The sequence below is a fragment of the Chiroxiphia lanceolata genome, chromosome 3, assembly GCF_009829145.1.
Source record: "Chiroxiphia lanceolata isolate bChiLan1 chromosome 3, bChiLan1.pri, whole genome shotgun sequence".
In the NCBI taxonomy this organism is placed as follows: domain Eukaryota; kingdom Metazoa; phylum Chordata; class Aves; order Passeriformes; family Pipridae; genus Chiroxiphia; species Chiroxiphia lanceolata.
In genome coordinates, this window is record NC_045639.1 from 115423865 (window position 1) to 115443865 (window position 20001).

A 20001-nucleotide genomic window follows, 5' to 3' on the forward strand; every position below is an offset into this window, starting at 1 on the left:
TGGGATATTTTCACCCTCCTGTGCATTCCGCCTGCCCTGCTCACACAAACCCTTCGGAGCCGGGATGAGCCGGCGCCGACGCTCCCCTGCTTGTTTGGAATCGTGAGGTGGAGGTGAAAGGATGTGCTCAGGAGAGCCCAATGACTCTAACTTTTATACTTTTTACCTTGCAAGTAATGCCATTCCTCAGTATTTAGCTGGAAAACCCAGGGAAAGGCAGGTGTTCGTGGAAGAGGCCCCAGGTGACTCTCCCTGCCAACATTTTGACAGCACAAGGCATTGGTGTGACAGGGGTGAGACACAGGGACCTGCTGGGACAGAAATGGAAATTCAACAACCCAATCAACTCTGATTTTTAAGGATACTCATTTCTTCATCATCATTATGTTCTGTGGTAAAAGTCTCACTTTATGAGCTCAGCCAATCTGGGATGGTTTTGCATCATCACCCGGAAAACGGCTGTTGATAAAAAATTACTGAAGAAAAAAAAAGGAAAAGAAGAAAGAAAAGGAAGAAAAGAGAAAAAGAGAGGGAGGGAGGGAGGGAGAAAAGGAGGGGAGGAAGAAAGAGAGAAAGGAAGAAGGAAGGAAGGAAAGGAGGAAAGGAAGGAAAGGAAGGAAAGGAAGGAAAGGAAGGAAAGGAAGGAAAGGAAGGAGGGAGGGAGGGAGGGAGGGAGGGAGGGAGGGAGGGAAGGAGGGAAGGAGGGAGGGAGGGAGGGAGGGAGGGAGGGAGGGAGGGAGGGAGGGAGGGAGGAAGAAAGAAAGGAAAGAAGGAAGGAAGGAAGGAAGGAAGGAAGGAAGGAAGGAAGGAAGGAAGGAAGGAAGGAAGGAAGGAAAGGAAGGAGGGAGGGAGGAAGGAAAGGAAGGGAGGAAGGAAGAAAGAAGGAAAGAAGGAAAGAAAGAAAGAAAGATAGATAGATAGATCTGTGCTTCTCCTCTGGCCTGGGCTGGTTTTCAGTGTCATTATCACTGGAAAAGGGGAAAGAGGGGTTCAGTGGTTTTGGGATGGGCTGCCATGGCCCCCAGGCCTGTTCTCTGCCCCAAGTCCAGCAGGTGTAATCCAGCCACTTCCATGCTCTTTCTCACCTTCCCAAACACTCTGACCACACCTGACCTGCCCTGGAGATGTGATTCCTGGTGGTGCCAACCTCTAGGATCGTGTGGGTCAGGGGCAGCGGGCCAAGGCCACTGCTGGGTGTTACACCCTGGGCCCAGGAGTGTCCCCTCAGGCCCCAGTGACCAGGCCCCCTCAGGCCCCAGTGACCAGGCTCCTATTCCTGAGCTGTGCATCCACCTGGGAGCAGAGCCCCAGATGGGGAAGGATTGGGAATCTCAGTGTCCCACTAGTTCACAGCACTCAACAATGAATCAACTCCCAGGAACCACAGGGAGAGAGTTATTACCTCCAGCACCTATAAAAGGAGACACCGAAGTGACAGTCAACTTCCCTTCCCACCTTTTGTGGGGATAACACAAACCAGCAGAGCACAAAGACATCCAAAACATCGTTTATCAAAGCAACAGCAGAGTTTTCTGTCAAAGGAGAGGTTTCACAAGGATGTTTCTGGCATGGGAGGATTCCTGGCGAAACAACGGAGGGATGCAAACGACACACGGCCCTTTCTCCTCACGGGAGAGTCAAAAAGCTTTCAGAGGCTTCATAAAACCCGAGCTGCTCACGTGGAACAGCTCAGATGGGAAGGGGGGCAGAGGAAGCGCCTCCCCCTTGCAGCCCTCCAGCAGCAGCTCAGGATTGCACTGGGTGGGGAACACTCTCGGTTCCAGGCACGGGGGGAGCTCAGCAGTTTGCAGGATTGGGCCCGTGCTTTTGTTCCTCTCCCTCCCCACACCCTTCTCCACCCTCCCTTTGACAGCCCCAGGAGGGAAGGACTGATGAGAACCCAGCACTTCAGTCACTCAGTGCAGGCCCAGGGAGCAGCAGGACCCTGTCGGTGACATTTGGGCCACAAGTGAAGTCCCCGAGAGTAATAAACAATCAGGTGAAGAAATCTGGGAAGAAATTACCCAGCACACCTCGTCTCCTCGGCCCCCAGGAGATCCATATGAGATGTGTTAATGCATCTGATTATGATCTAAATTATGTACAGAGGCTCCTGCCAAGCACTCGGTGAAGTTTCTTTATTGTTAAGTTGGAAGCTGCTTAAGAACGGTCCAATCATCATGTTTCAAATTACATTTGGGAAAAAAAAAATAAAAAATTTTCCTATTTCATTGCTGGCTCAGAAGACAAGGTGGGTGTGGGGGTTTCCTGTGCTGAAGGAAGAGCAGGAGAGGTGGGGACAGAAGAGGAGTCAAACTATTCCCTGTCCTTTATTGTCACCTGAGCTGAGTGGGTTCACTGTACAGACACACCAGAGAATTCCCACATGGCTTTCCAGATGTGGTTTTTTACCAGAAGGGGAGTATAAACACCGAGGTGTTCATGGGAACAAGGGCCCTTAAAACTTGGAAAGAAAGGGTTTCTAGACGAATTTTGATGAGAAAGGCTGGGTAAAAAACATGACCTGAGACTTTCAGCACACCTGTGAGGGCCACCTGAGCTGTCACCAGATCACTGTGCTGCTTGAAGGCAGGAGAAAAAGCTGATTTTCTCCCCAGAATGTCACACCAACAGTGGAGCTTTTTAGAAAAAATATAGATAAACACCTCCCAGGTTTATATTCAATCCAAGCAAGTCTAGGAGAGCACATATAAATATGCCAGACTGCCACTGCACCTCTTATTGAATCACAGAATTGTTTGGGAGGGAAGGGACCTCAAAGGTCATCCAGTTCCACCCCCTGCCATGGGCAGGGACACCTCTCACTATTCCAGGTTGCTCCAAGCCCCATCCGACCTGGCCTTGGACACTTCCAGGACTGGGAGCCCACACCCCGTCTGGGCAACCCATGCCAGGGCCTCACTACTCTTATAGTAAAGAATCTCTTCCCAATATCTAATTTAAACCAGCAGATCTGGAGGAGATTAGGGACCAGAGCTACCATTTCTAGCCACCACGGTGATGTAGTGGTTTAAACACCAAAAAAAAAAAAAATGCTTTAATGTAGGATCACAGGCTGGATCCCAGCCAGGCAACAGCCCTGCTTTAAAAGGAAGTATTTATCTCCATGGAACACTTCACTGAACAACATGCTCGGTCCTTGAAAATAAAGCCTCGCTAAACAACCGGATTTTAACCCGGAATTCTGCATTGTTGGCATCCTCTGCTGCTGCAGGTAAGTCTGATTCCCTCACCCAGCAGGCTGATTTTCTCTCTCTCTTTAAGAAAAAAAAAAAAAGGAATTTTCTCTTTCAGTTTAACTTTGAGGCAAAGATGGAAGACCACAGCCTGGCCTCAAAGCCGAGAGATCTTTTGAACTCCAAGTCAGCAGGATCTCACAGGAGCTGAGCTCGAGGGCTGCTCTGGAATAAATCAAAACCGATTTACTCTTTCACTTGAACAAGGCAGGAAAAAAACCAACTCCTCAGATGCACAGATATGGGGCTGAGGGTGGGGAGGCAGCAAAAAAAAACAATAAAAAAAGGCAAATTAAGAGGGCCTTGATGGCTTGTTATGGTCCCACAAGCTGAACACCATCCTGCATGGCTGGATTTCCTGGAGGAAATCAGCAGCACAGTTGCTAAACCTGCTGGAAGAGGTTCAACCCAAGAACAGATGGAGCAGATGCTCCAAACACAGTACACAAGGACATGGAGCTCCTGGAGAAACCTTCTGACAGCAAGTCAAAGCAGGGGCTTGACCTGGTGCTGTGGCACTGGAGATGCAGCTGGGATTTCTTCACAGATAGCAGAGTCCAAGGCCAGAAGGGACCTTCAGAGCACCTGCTCTGCTTGTGCTGTATCACAGCCCATTCCACCCCATCCAAGTTTTCCCAGGAGCAAGAGTCTGACCTGGCAGCCAAATCCCAGCTTGAATTCACTATGGTGGCTCCCAGTAAGAATCCACTGTGGAAGCTACTTCAACCCCAAAACTTGGGCTGGCAGAGAGGCTTTGTGTAAGGTGTCACACCTCCTCTGGGTGTCCTGGTGTCCCTCTGCCAGGAAACACCATTCCCTGGAAGAGGCACAAGTGGCTCTGAGCTCCAGCCACTTCCCTTTGCTCTTGACACCCAAACCCATCAGCAGTTCTGACAACACTCCAGACCCTGAGTTTGCCTGAAGGAGCTCAGCACAGGGCACAAAATCCCATCCTCTGGCTTCCTTACCGGAGCAAGAGGAAAACTGGAGAGGGAGAAATGTGCTGCTGGCAGCAATTCCAGCCTCTGCAGTGAGCTTGGCTCCCAGTCAGCCACACATCCCCTCAAGACCTGTGTGTGAGCACCCCGGACTAATCCTCACAGGGTGAAACAACCCCCATTCCAAAGAGCTTTGGGACATGAGTCTGCCCAAGGAATGATGCTAAAGAAGAAAATATTCGGAGCTCAACTTCCCCCCCCGAGCCACGAGCGGGGATTTGGATCCCAAGACACTGAGCTGGAGAGCTCAGACCATCAGTGACATTCCACACTGCCCTGAAAATCAGAATTTAAAACTGCTGAAATCAGATCCTTGGGAAATGTCACTTCTTCCCCTGAAGTTCTGCCAAATGAATTTGGCTAAAACTTTCAGCAAATAATAGATGATTAAACAGAAGAGTTGATGGCCAAAAAAATATGTAAGGGGCTTGATTAATGCTCTGGGGGTGACACTGCAGTGGTCCTGCCCTATTTTTACAAGTTTTCCTCATCTCACCATTACTTTAACTGGACTATGGGAGGAGGAGAGTGTTGCCAGAAGGGTGATGAGATATTTTGGTAAAACATGTTCAAATACAGCAAAGCAAGAGGCAATCAAACACCAGGCATGGGACAGAGTGACACTGCAGGGCTCGTTTGTGCCTCACCTGTCCCTCAGCTCCTCGGCTCAGACCTGTTGCATGTCACACATGGATTCCTCCACCACTTGTCTTCTTTCTCCCAGCTTTGATCTCGAGGGTTTTTCTCCTGTTTAATATAAAAACAAAGAAAAAACCACATGTACTTAAGAAACATTTCATGCATGGCCTCGAGGCATCGTGCAGAAGAGGCCATGGAACAGCACATGGATACAAACATTCCTTCCAGATCTCTCCAAATTGCTGAGGGATTGAGCAACCTGGGCTAGTGGAAGGTGTCCCTGCCCATGGTAGAGGGTGGAATGGGAAGAGCTTTAAGGTCCCTTCCCTCCCAAACCATTCTGGGATTCAATGATTAATGGCACAGTCGGCCTCAAGAAGCTCCCAGAGGTTTGACAGTCTGAGTGTGAGAGGCTGGAGGACACCAGTGAGGACACAGGCCCAGATGGGACAACCTGGAGAAGGGATGTTTCAGATCTTGAAGGGATGAGATGTGGGTCCCCAGCTCCAGGCTCCATCAGCTCCGAGCCAGCTTGAGGGTGTTCTCAGCTCAAAGGTGTTCTCAGCTCCCTTCACAGAAAACTCCTCCTCTACAACACCTGGCAATTAATGGACAGCTCTCAGGTTGTATCCATGGGATCAGTTCCCACAAAAGATTAAATAAAATTATTAACTCCATTGTCTGTAAGTGCCAAGGTCAGAGAAGACCCACTGCAAGCTGCCCGGTCTGACCCGTTACGTGACACACCACCAGCTCCACCCACCCCAGTAACTCAGAGGGAGTTTTTCATCCAACTTTTTCCCTGGCTCAAATCCTCTCTCTGCTGCAAACAACTGCCTGATCTCAGAAGCCAAACAGGTAAAAAAATTAAAAGAAAATAAGATGCCTTTTGCTAAGAGAAGCCCAAGGCTCCGAGATCATCCTTCAGCACTGCCATTGGTGGGATTTCCTTTTGTTCCAGAACAAAAAGGACCATCCCCACCCTGCCTCCATTCTCCTCCACAGCCTCTTGGACAGCCACAGTGTTGGCAGGCAGCACAAGTGGATCATCCCAAGCTCCCTGTTCCCACCCCACTCTCACTAATGTGTTCCATACCCGGCCTCTCCCACAATCCCGGCTCTGTCATCACTCCCAGCACGGAGTCGGGGCTTGATCCTTGGGGCTGGTGCTGGTTATAAAGTGCTGCTCCCAACCCTCTCACTCCAGCTGGAAAAACGCTTTCTGAGTGCCCACATCCCTAGGACAGCAACAAGGAAGCACATGGTGATGCTGGCTCTGCTCTCCTGGCTGTGGGACGTGATTTCCACCCACACTCGACTAGAGGATGTTTGTAGGAACAACAGCCATGACCCTTCTATCCTGGACTGCAAAGCTTTTCCCAGAGTTCTCCAGAAACCAGGAGTGAAGATGTTACTCAAGAGCCCCTGAGTATTTCATTCCAGCTGAGGATTTCACTTCAACATGACCTGCAAAACACACACTTCAAAACTCCCGCACGCCACGCAGACCCGGCATCTGCTCCCACCCCTCGATGTCTGGAAAAGCTTCACTGCAAGCTCTGAATGCTTACAGTTAATAAAATAAATATTTACAGTAATTAAATTATGGGGTTTTTTTTCAAAGCCATCAGTTATTCTGAGCCCCTGAAACTCCAGCCACTCCAGGTAAAGGACCCAAGGAATCGGAGCGTCTGGAAATCGGATGCCCGGATTTGCACCAGCCAAAGGAACCACTCTCCTGAGAACCACAGGATGGTTTGGGATGGAAGAGACCTTAAAGATCATCCAGTTCCAACCCCCTGCCACGGGCAGGGACACCTTCCACTAAAAGGCATGGAGAAGATTTCCCAGGGAATCCAGGTTGGTTTTTTTTTTAAAGCCTAATTCTAATGTAAGCTCTGGAAACCCTCAGGCTGCTCATGGGATAAATGCCACCTTATGATAAAAGCAAAATTTTTTCCCTCATAAACACCATATAACTTATATGATGTGGAAAACTTCCAGCACATTTTATTTAATATTTATTTTATTTATTAATATTGTATTTCATATTTAATTCTGACCACTGTCACTAACAGCAATGACAGCACCCCAGCACAGGCTCACCCAAAAAAAAAAAAAGGTGCCTTCTCCCTGCTCCCCATCAGAGAAGCAGTGGCAAGCAGCTGTTATAACTTCATTTCATATTTTATTAGTTTTTACAAGCCAGCCATGCTAAAAGGTTGCACCAGTAATTTAAACTGCACTTGTCAGCAGAAGTGAAGGACATTGTGGGATACATTTGATTCCAACTCTTTTATGGCTTGGCTCCTCGGAGTGATTCGAGCAGCTTAAGGATTTCAGAGGCACTGTCACAACAGGATCTGGGCCATCACAAGCTGCCATTTAAACAAAAAAAAAAAAATACCCCAAACCCCCAATTTCCAAAGAGCTGGCTGGACCAGCAGAAGCTGTTGAAGACTCAGCACCTCCTGGCTGCCACCAAATCGTTCCCTCACGGGGACAGGCACTTTAAATGTGATTCCCACCCGGCAGAGTGGCTCTGTAAAATGGGGGAAATGCTGATTTTTGCAGCTCTGCCAAACCACAGGAACACACACACACACAGCACTGGGAGCCAGCAGGGCTCTGTCCCACGTCTGCAGGTGACAAGCAGAGGAGCAGAGCACGGCGTGGCTGGAGCGGAGCCAAGCCAGGAAAGCCCTGGACAGCGCTGGCCAGAGGAGGAATGTTTAAAGATTCCCGTCTGCTTTCCATCCCAGCAGCATCCCGGGGTTCTGCTGGACTCCTCCACGGATCAAAAAGCCATTTAATTCACATCAGCCCTTTTCCTCACCACGCCAAGCTGGGGAGAGGTGCTGGTCTCCATCCTCATCCCGCTGCCCTGGACGTGTTGGGGCTGGAGAGGGGAGAACATCCCACTGCTGAGGTGCCTGCCAGGAAAGGACTCAATTCCAGTTCCCACTGGGAAAACTGATCCGGAAAAACAGAGGGGGATGTTACTTTGTGGGAGGGTGGAACAAACTGGGCCATTCTTGGTCAAACAGCACGACCCCAAACCCAGCTCAGCTGACAGAACCTGAGGAGTTTGGGTTGGAAGGGACCTTAAAGATCATCCAGTCCAAGCCCTGCCATGGGCAGGGACACCTTCCACTAGCCCAGGTTGCTCCAACCTGGCCTTGGACACTTCCAGGGATTCAGGGGCAGCCACAGTTTCTCTGGGAATTCCAGATCAGACCCTCACCACCCTCACAGCCAACAATTCCTGCCCAATCTCCCATCTAACCCTGCCCTATGGCACTGGGAAGCCATTCCCTATGTTCTGTCCCTCCAGGCCTTGTCCCAAGTCCCTCTCCAGCTCTCTTGGGGCCCCTTTAGGCTCTGGAAGGGGCTCCAAGGTCTCCCTGGATCCTTCTCCAGCTGAACCCCCCCAGCTCTCCCAGTCTGGCTCTAGAGCGGAGGGGCTCCAGCCCCTGGAGCAGCTCCGTGGCCTCCTCCAGACTCGCTGGGATTTTCAGGTTTGGGAGCTTTCCCTTTGAATGCATTAACAGAAGTTTTCCAGGTCACCTTTGCAGCAGAGTCGTGTGGAAGGGGGAGGTGTCAGATGGTGCCTCAGCAAGGGAGTGTCTGTTCCCTGGGAACGGGCTCCGAGCCCTGTGAGCTCCCTGTGCCATCTCCACATCCCATGTTTGGACACCAAGCCCCACGGACACTCCTTTGATGTGGTGAGCTGGACTCCCAAAGGTCCCTGGAGAGCACAGGGATCACGTCTTTGGAGCATAAGGACCCCTCCACCCTCTGAAACAGAAGTTTGCTGTTGCTGTGTTTTTTAAAGAACATTTAAATTGCTTTTTTTTTTTTCATGTCTGATGCAGAGAGAGCAGCCATGGAGAGATGCCCAGGAAGGCTCCTCTGCTACCTGGGGAATCCAGCCCTGCTCTCAAACACTCGGTCTCCTCCTGGCCCTCCCAGCTTGCTGCTCCAACATAAACAGGTAAGACCTACATCCTCATGGAAATTAAACCCGGCACCGTGGACACGGACACAGATCTCCTCCTGCCCTGCAGGAAACAGGGATGGGGGATTTGCAGCCCCAGGTGTCCTGGAGCAATCCATGTTCTTGGGGGCTGGGAAAGGCCAAGGGTGGAACAGGCAGAACTGAAGGGCATCTTGGGATATTTAACCATCTCATTTTTCTTTTCTGGCCTCACCTCTTTACCAGCCACAGAAATTTGTCCATTTTCTCCTGCTCTCCTCACAGTGTCCACCAAAAAGCTTTTTCCTTTATCCCCTGGTCACAAAAACATCCCAATCTGCTTCCATCTCACCCTTTCCTGACAATTATCTCCACTTGCTTCCCTATTTTCTCTTTTTTTCAAGGCTCTTACCCAGGCTGGTTTTTCTTCCCCTCCCCTGCCTGCCCCATCATTATTTTTCTCACCGTGCTACTCCATATCCAAAATTTGTTTTCAGTGGGTTATTTAAGCTCATTGTCCTGCACTACTAAGGCAGACAAATATTGCAGCCTAACACAGGAATATGCCCATGGAAATCATTCCTGGGATGCAACACTCTCAGCCAACCCAAGCAAGACATGGGAACCCAAGCAAGACATGGGAACAACACAAGCTCAGATCCAGAGCTCCAGAAAGAATTCCTGGCACCCCCATATCAAGTGACATTAAGTCCAGCAGAAGTTTGGACAACACAAAACATTAAATAAATAAAACAGCAATATGAAGAGCAGAAAGTTTCCCAGGCTAACACAGGCAACATATTCCATAAAACTGGGGACAAACCCACCCGGGCCCATTAACTGCACTTGCTCTGTAGGATTGTTTCTGCAGAGGTTACCCAGCACATCAATACTCTGGAAAAGAACATGGAAAACAGCTGGAAATGAAGGAGTGTTTGGGGATCCCGTTGTTATGCCAGAGTGGGACAAGGCAGGAGGGGCCCATAGGGGGAGAAAACCCCAGAAGAAAACCCCAGAGAGCCCCTTCCTCCCTTCCACTTCAGCAAACAAAATCCTACAAACAGGGAAATTAAAAACTGTTGCTGCAAGCTGAGAGAAAATCCAAGAGTTTAATATCCTGCTGTGAGAAAGGAATTTTAAAAGGCTTGTGAAAGATAAACCATTAAGTTTCTTCCCTAAACCTGAATACAAACAATTGATTTCCCAGAAACAAATTGGGAAATTATCCTGCCCCACCCCCCCCTTCAAGAGTCAAGTCCAAGCCTGCCAGCAAAGGAATAGTTTCTCCTGCCTTCTCCTTAACCTTTACCTGCACAGGCTTTGCCAGGCTGGGCTCAGACTCCTGATCCAAAGTCAGGCAGGTTGGAGGGGCCCCAAAAGCTGCTGATTCACCGGAAGGGAAAGGGATTTGAGCTAATAATTTACCTGGCAGAGGACTGGGAGCTTGCCAGCACCCCAGGCAGGGTGCAGCTCATGCTGGAGACTTTCTCCTGAAAGGTCTGGGTGTCCTCAGCCACCAACTCCAGAAGTCATCACTTCCCTTTGATGTCTCCTGACCACGTGCCTTTGGATGGCCAAGGGACATCTAAATCCCAAAGGGATGGGGATCCTCTCTAAAAATCCCTAAATACCCTCAGCCTGCCAATCAAGCTGATGTGATGACACATAGTGAGGGCTTTGTATAGGGAGTGGGGCTTGGCATCAGAAAAAGAGGAATGCACAGGGATGTCCATCCAAGTGAGGATGGACAAGGAACACGGGACATTTACTGTGCCACTGCTACTCCTACCATTCATCAACAAGGAGTAACAAGACAAAATTTAGACTGGATGTTAGGAACAATTCCTTCCTGGAAAGGGTAGTCCTGCCCAGGGCAGTGGTGGAGTCCCCATCCCTGGAGGGATTTAAAATCCCTGCAGATGTGGCGCTTGGGGACATGAATTAGTGGTGGCCTTGGGGTTGCTGGGGGAACAGCTGGACTCAGTGATCCCAGAGGGCTTTTCCAACCTAAATAATTCTTACTTTTGAGGGGAAGGAAAGGAAAGAAGGGGTTTTTTTCCCCTTGTATAACTCAGAAAAACCTTCATTAAGAAGCCACTTTGCACAGGCTTTGGAGGCTGAGGATGTTCAGGGATAAAAAGTGGACCTTCAAACTAAGGTTCTCCATGTCCCTCTTTCCCTGAAGGCCACAGATGGGAATTTTACAAACCCTTTTCACCTTAAACCAGTTGAGTGGCACAAAGAATTAGCACGACAGCGAGGGATGCTCAGCAGGGGCAAACTAACTGCTGCAAAGAGGCACTGCAGGCACAGCTCTTCCCTCTTCCACAGGAAGAACAGAAAGAGGAGCAACAATTTCCTTCCAGAAGAAGGCCCACTGCCAAAATTCATTCAGAAGGAAGTGGTCCAAGCAAGAACTTCCAGCATTTTATGGTGCAAAACCACCCTCTGTTTCCTGATGGCACTTTGCTTTCACAGCAAAAACGGTGCCTTCGGGAAAGGGACTGGAAATTCCCAGGAAATCTAGTTGCCTGCTTCCACGTAAAGTACAACTTCCAAAGATGCATCCAAAGAGGCAGCAGATCCATCCCTTCCTGGGAATTTGCTCCAATGATTAATCACAGCCCACGTCTACTTTTTAATGTCCCTTCCAAGTGGTTGGTGCTTCTCCCCGTCCTCTCCGAAGGACTCGGCAGGATCCAGCACCCTCTTCCCACAGCAAGGACTCGTGTCCCAGTCTCTCTCCTGACCCATACACAGTGGGAGAATTCCAAAGTTCAAGCCTAGATATTTCCCCTCTGATTCAATCACTGCCCTGCTGCTCCTTCCCCGGGATCTGCAGCTTTTCCCACGTCTATTTTAGAATTCCAACATGGGAGCTAAATAAGCTTCTTCCACCAGTATTTTCAAAAATGCAGTTTTTTGGAAGTAAAAACATCCTTTGCTCCTATTTCCCAGTTCACATGTCCATAGATGGCATCAAACACTTCTTATTCTGCTCGGTGCAGCCACAAGGACCTTTCCACAGCGACTGTTCCTGGAGTTTTTGTGGACTGCTTCTGCCTCTTCCTCAGGCACAGCCCACCCTGCTCACTCCTCTCCCTCCAGTTCACAACTCATCTGGATTATTACTCCCAGTCATATTTATCATATTCTTGTAAGGATTTATTACTCCATCAGATCTGGGAGCTCCACAGATTTCCTTGGCAAGGCCTCTGTGCTTGAAGAAAATCCCAACAGCAGCCGGGATGTGCTACTCCCAGGAACTCCCAGGATCACATTGACAGCCCCACAGCTTTATCACAGCCTTTGCATGACTTTTATTTCCTCTCCTGATGGAAAGAGAGCAGAGACAGGGGCTCACACAACCCTCATGACAGTCACACAAAAGTGGGTCCTCTCGGAGCAGCTCAGGGAGAACCCGCTCCCCCCTCTCAGCACAAATTTCACCCTCAGTTGCTTTTCACTACGGGTAAGAGAAAGCTGATTAAGCAGAAGTGGTCCTTAGAAAAAATGAATCTGCTTATCTACCACCTATCAGACAAAAATTACCTGAAAAACTGCCCTTTGTCACCACGTGAACAATGCCTGGTGCCACTAGCAAGGATGCCCAACTCTGTAACTTCAGCAAGTGCAAGAGTTTTATTACAAGATCCTTAAAGTCCAGAGTCCTGTTGCATTTTGACACCAGTTCCATCTTTCAGTCAAGCAGGTTGGTTGCTGGTTTGTTTTGTCACACAGGAACACCTCATGCCATTACTAATTCCTGCTGGGCGAATTTTGCAGAGGTATCTGTTCATCTCAGGCATCCTGAGGTTAAAGGGTTATTTTATGGGGAAGATGGGTACAAAATTCTGCCCTTCTGCCCCTCAGGTGAGACTCCACCTGCAGAGCTGCCTCCAGCCCTGGGGATCCCAATATGAGAAGAACATCGAGCTGCTGAAGCAAGTCCAGAAGAGGCCACAAGGATGTTCCAAGGGCTGGAGCTCCTCTGCTCTGAAGCCAGGCTGGGAGAGCTGGGGGAGTTCATCTGGAGAAGAGAAGGATCCTGGGAGACCTTGGAGCCCCTTCTCGTGTCTAAAAGGGCTCCAGGAGAGCTGGAGAGAGACTTGGGACAAGGGCTGGAGGGACAGGACACAAGGAATGGCTTCCCACTGCCAGAGGGCAGGGAGAGATGGGAGATTGGGAAGGAATTGTTGGCTGTGAGGGTGGTGAGGGTCTGGTCTGGAATTCTCAGAGAAGCTGTGGCTGCCCCTGGATCCCTGGAAGTGTCCAAGGTCCACTGATTCCCACCCTCTGCCGTGGGCAGGGACACCTTCCACTATCCCAGGTTGCTCCGAGCCCCATCCAACCTGTCCCTGAACACTCCTACGTCTCTGTGTAGATATGTTTTATCACCTTCACCACCATACACACATATACATTTTCACACACACACAGAAGACCCAAAAAAACCAGATCCAGGGTCTCCAAAAACACACACTGCTCTGGGAATGGCATTTCTGAAGAGACTGTTTTCCAGCAGCTTCCCCAAAATGACGCACTCTGTGGGAACAGCAAGGACAGGATCCAACCCGAGGGCGGTATCCAGGGATGCTTCACCAACACAGCTTTTCTCCCTCCTCCTCCTCCTCTAATTCCCTGCCCCCTGTTCCCTCACTTGTTTCCAAATTGGCCCAGCTCTGGTGGATTTTTATGGCAACTGCAAAAGAGACATCTGCCAAACATCAAATCACTGCTCCCAGGGGCAGGGGCACCGTGACTTGAAATGGTCACTGGGCCTTTATTCGTATTTCTTTTTCATTGTTAAAACAAAAAAAGGTTATTTTCTCAGTCCCCTTCTCCAAATCAGCTGAATGGTTTGCATGAGAGCCTTCCCAAAAAGCACATCTCCAAGCTGGAAAGTTCTAGCTGAGTTTTGACAGCTGAAAACGGGATTTTCAAACACAAGCAAAGCTTAGGAATTCCCCTCTCCCAGATAAAAAACTCCATCAATCCCCTCTCAGGGCTCTTTACTCATCTTTCGCTGCTAGTTTGTCTTGCTGCAATACCCAATTTAGCTATATTGGGAAAATACCTCAATATTTTAGTTGTCCATAAAACCCAGCACACTAGTGGTGCTTTGCACCCCAAAACATGGATTTTAGGTCCTGGTTTCACACAGACACCCTGAAAAGTGTATTTTAATCAAAATTCTCCTTAGATGCCCTTCAGTCCAGGCACAGACCACCAGCAGGATTTCTGAGCAGGCAGAACACAAATCCATGACAATTAACATTTCCATAATCAGGATTTCATGTTCCTCAGAAGCAATTTGGGGTTTGGGTTTGGGGTTTTTTCAAGGTCTCCAGCAAACCCTGAAGTTGGGGATGAAGGAGAAGATGAGTAGGTTAAACACAGTCAGACACTTTGATGTTTTACATGATCCTTGCCCAACTCTGCTTCTCCACATCCAAGCTGCAAAAAAAATCCCCTATCCCAAAAATCAGATGGCTCCGTGACCAAGCCCACCAGGAATAACGAGGAATCAGAAGGGAGGGAGATATAATGCTGTCTTTGCAGCTCATTACTTTTGGCAGCAGGGGCTCCCCAGGAGGTCCCATGAAGCAGGAATGACTTAATCAAGGGACTCTCCAAGGGGTGAGGGAGATGCTCATGAATAACAGCATCAAATCAGAGCTGGGAAATCAGTGGCACCCTAAGGAAAATTGACGGGATCAGCTGGTAAATCCTCACGCTGTTAAGTGGAAAGCCTCGCTCCTGCCTCATCCCACAAACCCAATTGCCCTGAGCAGAGCTGGAGGCACAGGGAATGCTAAAAAGGCAAAATTGGAGGGGTTTCCAGGAGTCTGCGGAAAACTGATCCACCGCCTTTGGACAGAGCTGTGCTGGTGTGGAGCGGGTGAACTCCGGGATCACCAACCCTGCAGGTGCCAAGGAGTCACCAGCAGAGGGGCAGGAGGGGATGGATGAGCAGGTTGAAGCACTGCCAGCCCACAGGCAACAGCTCAGACATGGCACTGCCCTTCCACAGGGAGGTGCTGCTGTGCTCTGTCCAGCTCTGGGGATCCTCAGCACAGGAGAAACATGGAAGTGTTGGAGCGAGTCCAGAGGAGGCCACGGAGATGCTCCAGGGGCTGGAGCCCCTCTGCTCTGGAGCCAGGCTGGGAGAGCTGGGAGGTTCTCCTGGAGAAGAGAAGGATCCAGGGAGACCTTGGAGCCCCTTGCAGAGCCTAAAAGGGCTCCAGGAGAGCTGGAGAAGGACTTGGGACAAGGGCTGGAGGGACAGGACAAGGGGGAATGGCTTTGCACTGCCAGAGGGCAGGGAGAGATGGGATATTGGGAATGAATTCCTGGCTGTGAGGCTGGTGAGACCCTGGCAGAGGCTGCCCAAAGCAGCTGTGGCTGCTCCTGAATCCCTGGGAAGTGTCCAAGGTCCGGCTGGACGGGGCTTGGAGCAACCTGGGATAGTGAAAGGTGTCCCTGCTCATAGACTGGATGATCTTTAAGGTACCTTCCAACCCAAACCATTCTGGGATGCGGCGATTCCAAGGCAGGAGCGTGTCTGCACAACTCCAGGCACACTTGATTCCCCAAGTTACAAAGCACATTTTTTGAGTTAATCTCATTTTCAAGCAAAGCTGGACAGCAACATCACGGCCATCACCGAGCTCCTCGTGCATCACCGAGCGCTGCAAAACCTGCGACGACTTCAAATTCTTTCCCGTTAACACATTCCCCTCGTTATTCTTCCCCAAATGATCCATACTGGAAATTTATGTCTGACCCTGTATTAAAATCCACTGTAACTGTGTCTCTGAGCATGTCCTGGAGCTTTAACATCGAGCCTTAGGAGGCTGCTGAGAGTCATTTTCTAGTACATTGGGAAGGACAAACTGTTTTTACGAGTGTGTGTTTTACGGTCTGTTTTTTCAAATTAAACCTAAAACAGTTCCCAGATGGAAGCTGTATCATTCCTACTTCAATCTAAAGAATATTTCATTTTAAAAAATACAAAAAAAAAAAAAAAAGTAGAGGTAAAGCTTCAGAAAATCTGACTCCACAGAAAGGCCGACAGTGTTTGGTGTTACTCAGGGAGGACTGGGAGGGATGCTGAAAAAAAGCCTTGAGTTGTTTTTTTTCTCTTTTTTTTTGGAGCAAAAGATTCAAATAATAAGGAAATAGTTGCAAAATGGTGGCAGCAAAGTTTGTCCTTAATTCCACAATGTGTGCATCAGACTGTGGAAAATTTCTTTACAAAGCTCCAGGCGCCCATGAGGCAGCTGGAGCGGGAAAAGGATTCCCTTGCCCTTGGTGTTCTTATCCAGTGCCTCCAAGAAGCTTTCCTTCTGCAAATTGATATTTACCACTGTTTTTAAGTATCCCATACAGCTCTAACATGGCTCTAAATGCTCCTTCCAACTCATAGCCCCTTCACAAGAAACAACCTCCAGAGCTTGAATTTAACTTTCAACGTGGATCAGTGGAGGATGGTCCAGCTCCTCTCTGATTCTGGTGCTGGGGAGGTGATGCAGATCCGACTGTTTTGGTCACAGAAACTAATACTTGGAAAAGCAGAGAACAGGAGAAGGCAGAGGAAATAAAACTAGGATCTTTGGAGCTGTATTCCTGTAGCACATGAGGGTAGAATTGCAATGAGCACCTGGCTGGATCTGCATCTCCCGGGTATTGCAGAGATCACAGGTATTCATAATTTGGTGAGGACAAACTTAGGAGTGGTTTGGTTACAGGAACTCTGCCAGAGCCAGTTCCCTCGGGATCACCAGGGAACAGAGCAGAAACAAATCCATGTGCTTAGAAAAGAAATGCTTGGGAGGAACTGGAAGCAGATTCAAATTCCCTCCCCTTTCCTCTCCTCGTTTCCTCCCCGTGCACCTCATCTCCTACCTGTTCATGCTGCCCTTGCTCCAGTTCCTGGCTCCTACTCCAACCCTCCTTAATTAATTCCTCATCCATTACAGGATCACAGAAGACCCTGAGGAGGAAGGGACCCACAGGGATCATCAAGTCCAACTCCTGGTCCTGCCCAGGACACCCCAACAATCCCACCCTGTCCCTCAGAGCGTTGTCCAAATGCTCCTGGAGCTCTGGTAGCCTTGGGAAGTGACCATTCCCTGGGGATCCTGCTGCAGTGCCCGACCACCCTCTGGGGGAAGAACCTTTTCCTGATATCCAGCCTAACAATTTCAGGCAGCGCAGTCAGGAGTGGCAACATCAGCTTATCCCACACTTGCTCCCTCCTAAAATTGATTTTCCAACCACACAGTCATAGTTCACCTTCCAAGTGGCTGCATCTTTCCTGTATTCACAGTTCTCACCTCAGCAGGAGCAGGGAGCTGTCCCTGGAACTGGGATTCAGCACAGCCATCTCCAAGCAGGGATTTTACACCTCCCCACGTCACCAAACCCACAAGAATCCCAGAACAGGCTCTTTAAACTCCAACCTCACGTGAGGCTCTGCCAGCAACCACAGCACAAAGCACAGGCTTCCATATTCATTTCTGCCCCCTGAAATCCCTGGGACACAACAGGACCAGAATAATAACACCAATTACAGACATTTGATGCAGTGATTTCAGAGCCAATTAACATAATGAACCTCCGTCTCTCCAAGATAAGGAATCTCAGAACAGGTGAGGGGCTGAAGCACAGAACAAAGATTTCCAGATTTCCACACGGTCCTTCCTCAAAAAAACCCCATTCTCCAGCCCCTCTGGCTCCAAAAGGAGACCTGGGGTATTTGTTATCTATATTTTGATGGCACACAGAGGGATTAGAGCTGGAAGCTTTTTATACCAAAGCTCCTGAGCTTGATGTTATTTGGAGGTAGGAGGGCAGTGAAAGGGTCTTGCAGCAAATGAAGGGAATAAGCAGCAAGTCCTGGGTGGGAAGCAGCACATTCCACCTGCTGCTGAGAGAGAATCACCTGCCCTAGAGGAACAGATCCATCCCTCTCGTGGGGAATACCTGGAATCACGTGTGCTGTTTGCTCCATGCTGTGCCCTCTGCAGAAGGGGGTCAAACAGCTGTGAAGGATCCACTCAAGACACATTTGGGACACTCCAATCCATCATGGAATGGTTTGGGTTGGAAGAGACCTTAAAGATCATTCAGTTCCAACCCCTGCCATGGGCAGGGACACCTTCCACTAGCCCAGGTCGCTCCAAGCTCCATCCAACCTGGCCTTGGACACTTCCAGGGATTCAGGGGCAGCCACAGCTTCTCTGGGAATTCCAGCCCAGACCCTCCCCATCCCCACAGCCAACAATTCCTTTCCAATCTCCCATCTCTCCCTGCCCTCTGGCAGTGGGAAGCCATTCCCCCTTGTCCTGTCCCTCCAGCCCTTGTCCTAAGTCCCTCTCCAGCTCTCCTGGAGACCCTTTAGGCTCTGGAAGGGGCTCCAAGGTCTCCCTGGATCCTTCTCTTCTCCAGGAGAAACTCCCCAGCTCTCCCAGCCTGGCTCCAGAGCAGAGGCTCCCTGGGAGCATCTCCATGGCCTCCTCTGGACTTGCTCTAACAGATCTGCATCTTCCTTGTGCCAAGGACTCCAGTTCTGGAGGGAGAAAAACATCACACTCACATTCAGGACACTGAGTGGTGGGGAAAGGGGTTATTTACGACTTCCCCTGGTGATAAACCTCTCTGCCAAATCAGTCACAAGACTACTGATGATTTATGGGGTGAACATGAGAACTCACCACGGATATGGGACAACAAACCTGACCAGGCCAGCAGGTGCTGGAGCTGTCCAAGCCCATCCATTCAGGATAACCTTGATTCCTCCAGCCACACATGCAGCTCAGAGACCCACAGCAGCCCAAGAAGAGCCTGGAGGGTGGCAAAGCTCAGGCTGCCAGCGTGACACGGGCTGATAAGGCCACACCGCAGTGATGTGGATTTCCTGCTTTTGAAGCTGCAGAAACTGTTTCATTTTTTTGTTTCTTTTCTTCAAAATTAACTGAAAGAGTCAGTGTGGTGAGCACAAATGGCACAAGAAGTAGTAAAAAAAAAAAGAAAAAAAAAAAAGAAAAAAAAACCAACCACAAAAAAAGGAATGAGATCAGGGTGCATGGACTCTACTCACAAACTGAACCTGCCTCCTCAACCACCATTCCTTGCCCAGGACATTTCCCTCCTTTGCTTCCAGCTCCACCACAATCCTCGTTTCATTTCTTAGACATTTCCATGCAGATTTGTCCTCTCTCTCATCACAAAAGTGCTCCAGGAGGCTCCAGTAGATGCATTAAGATTTCTTCCTTTTTTGTGCAGTCACCCCAAAATGCTCATCCTCGCTGAGACACTACGCAGGAGACAACCAATACCCACAAAAACAAGGCAGCCTGACAAAATCAAGCAATAAACATAAAAGATCCAAAACACTGGCCAAGCTTAACCCAGACACTTGGAAGGCACAACCTGCCCATGGTAGGGAGTTGGAACAACAGGCTTTTTAAGGTCCCTGCAAACACAAACCATTCTGTGATTCTAAGATTTCTCCTCTTGGGCAGAAAGACTCCATCACGTTTAATAACCATAAATCTCACAGTTCCTCAAATAACATGCACTGCAGACACACAAAATATGAGTCTAAGCTCGTGCAAAGAACAAAGTTTCATACATTAAAGCTTGTGCTCTGTCACAGGAAACCACAGCAAACTCTACCCACGGATCCAGCTGGGGACGAGCACCAAGGATGTGTTTCAATGAGCACAGAGTTCACAAACTGATCCAAAGAACATCAGGTTTCATTTTAAGACAACAAGGTCCCACCAGCACAACCTGTGTGCTGGAATGGCCACAGCTAAGCCTTGGGTTAAGTTGTGGCTGCCCCATCCCTGGAAGTGTTCCAGGCCAGGCTGGACAGGGCTTGGAGCAACCTGGGACAGTGGGAGGTGTCCCTGCCCCTGGCAGGAGGTTGGAATGAGATGAGCTTTAAGGTCCCTTCCAACCCAAACCATTGGGGATTCTGTGTTTCTAAGCTCAGGCATCACCTCCAAGTTGTTGCATTAAACGCAGGAAACAGGAGTGTTGATGTTTATTTGGGTACAGACCAACAGGGAACCCCTCTGAACTGTCCCCCCTGCTCCCCTGGCATCACCTCAGTGCACAA

The 20001-nt window shown here is 49.4% G+C and overlaps 1 protein-coding gene across 6 annotated transcripts in view; it reads right to left on the reverse strand.

Moving 5' to 3' along the window:
* EXTL3 (exostosin like glycosyltransferase 3) overlaps positions 1–20001 on the reverse strand; it is a 135895-nt gene that overhangs the window by 46339 nt on the left and 69555 nt on the right. For 4 of the 6 annotated variants that reach the window (XM_032684637.1, XM_032684640.1, XM_032684635.1 and 1 more), the window contains one exon: positions 4903–5002. The gene's annotated coding sequence lies outside the window, so the exon portion shown is untranslated. Of the gene's footprint in view, positions 1–4902; positions 5003–9697; positions 9765–10179; positions 10269–20001 lie in introns of those variants that run through there. The other 2 variants (XM_032684638.1, XM_032684639.1) reach the window with 2 other exon arrangements.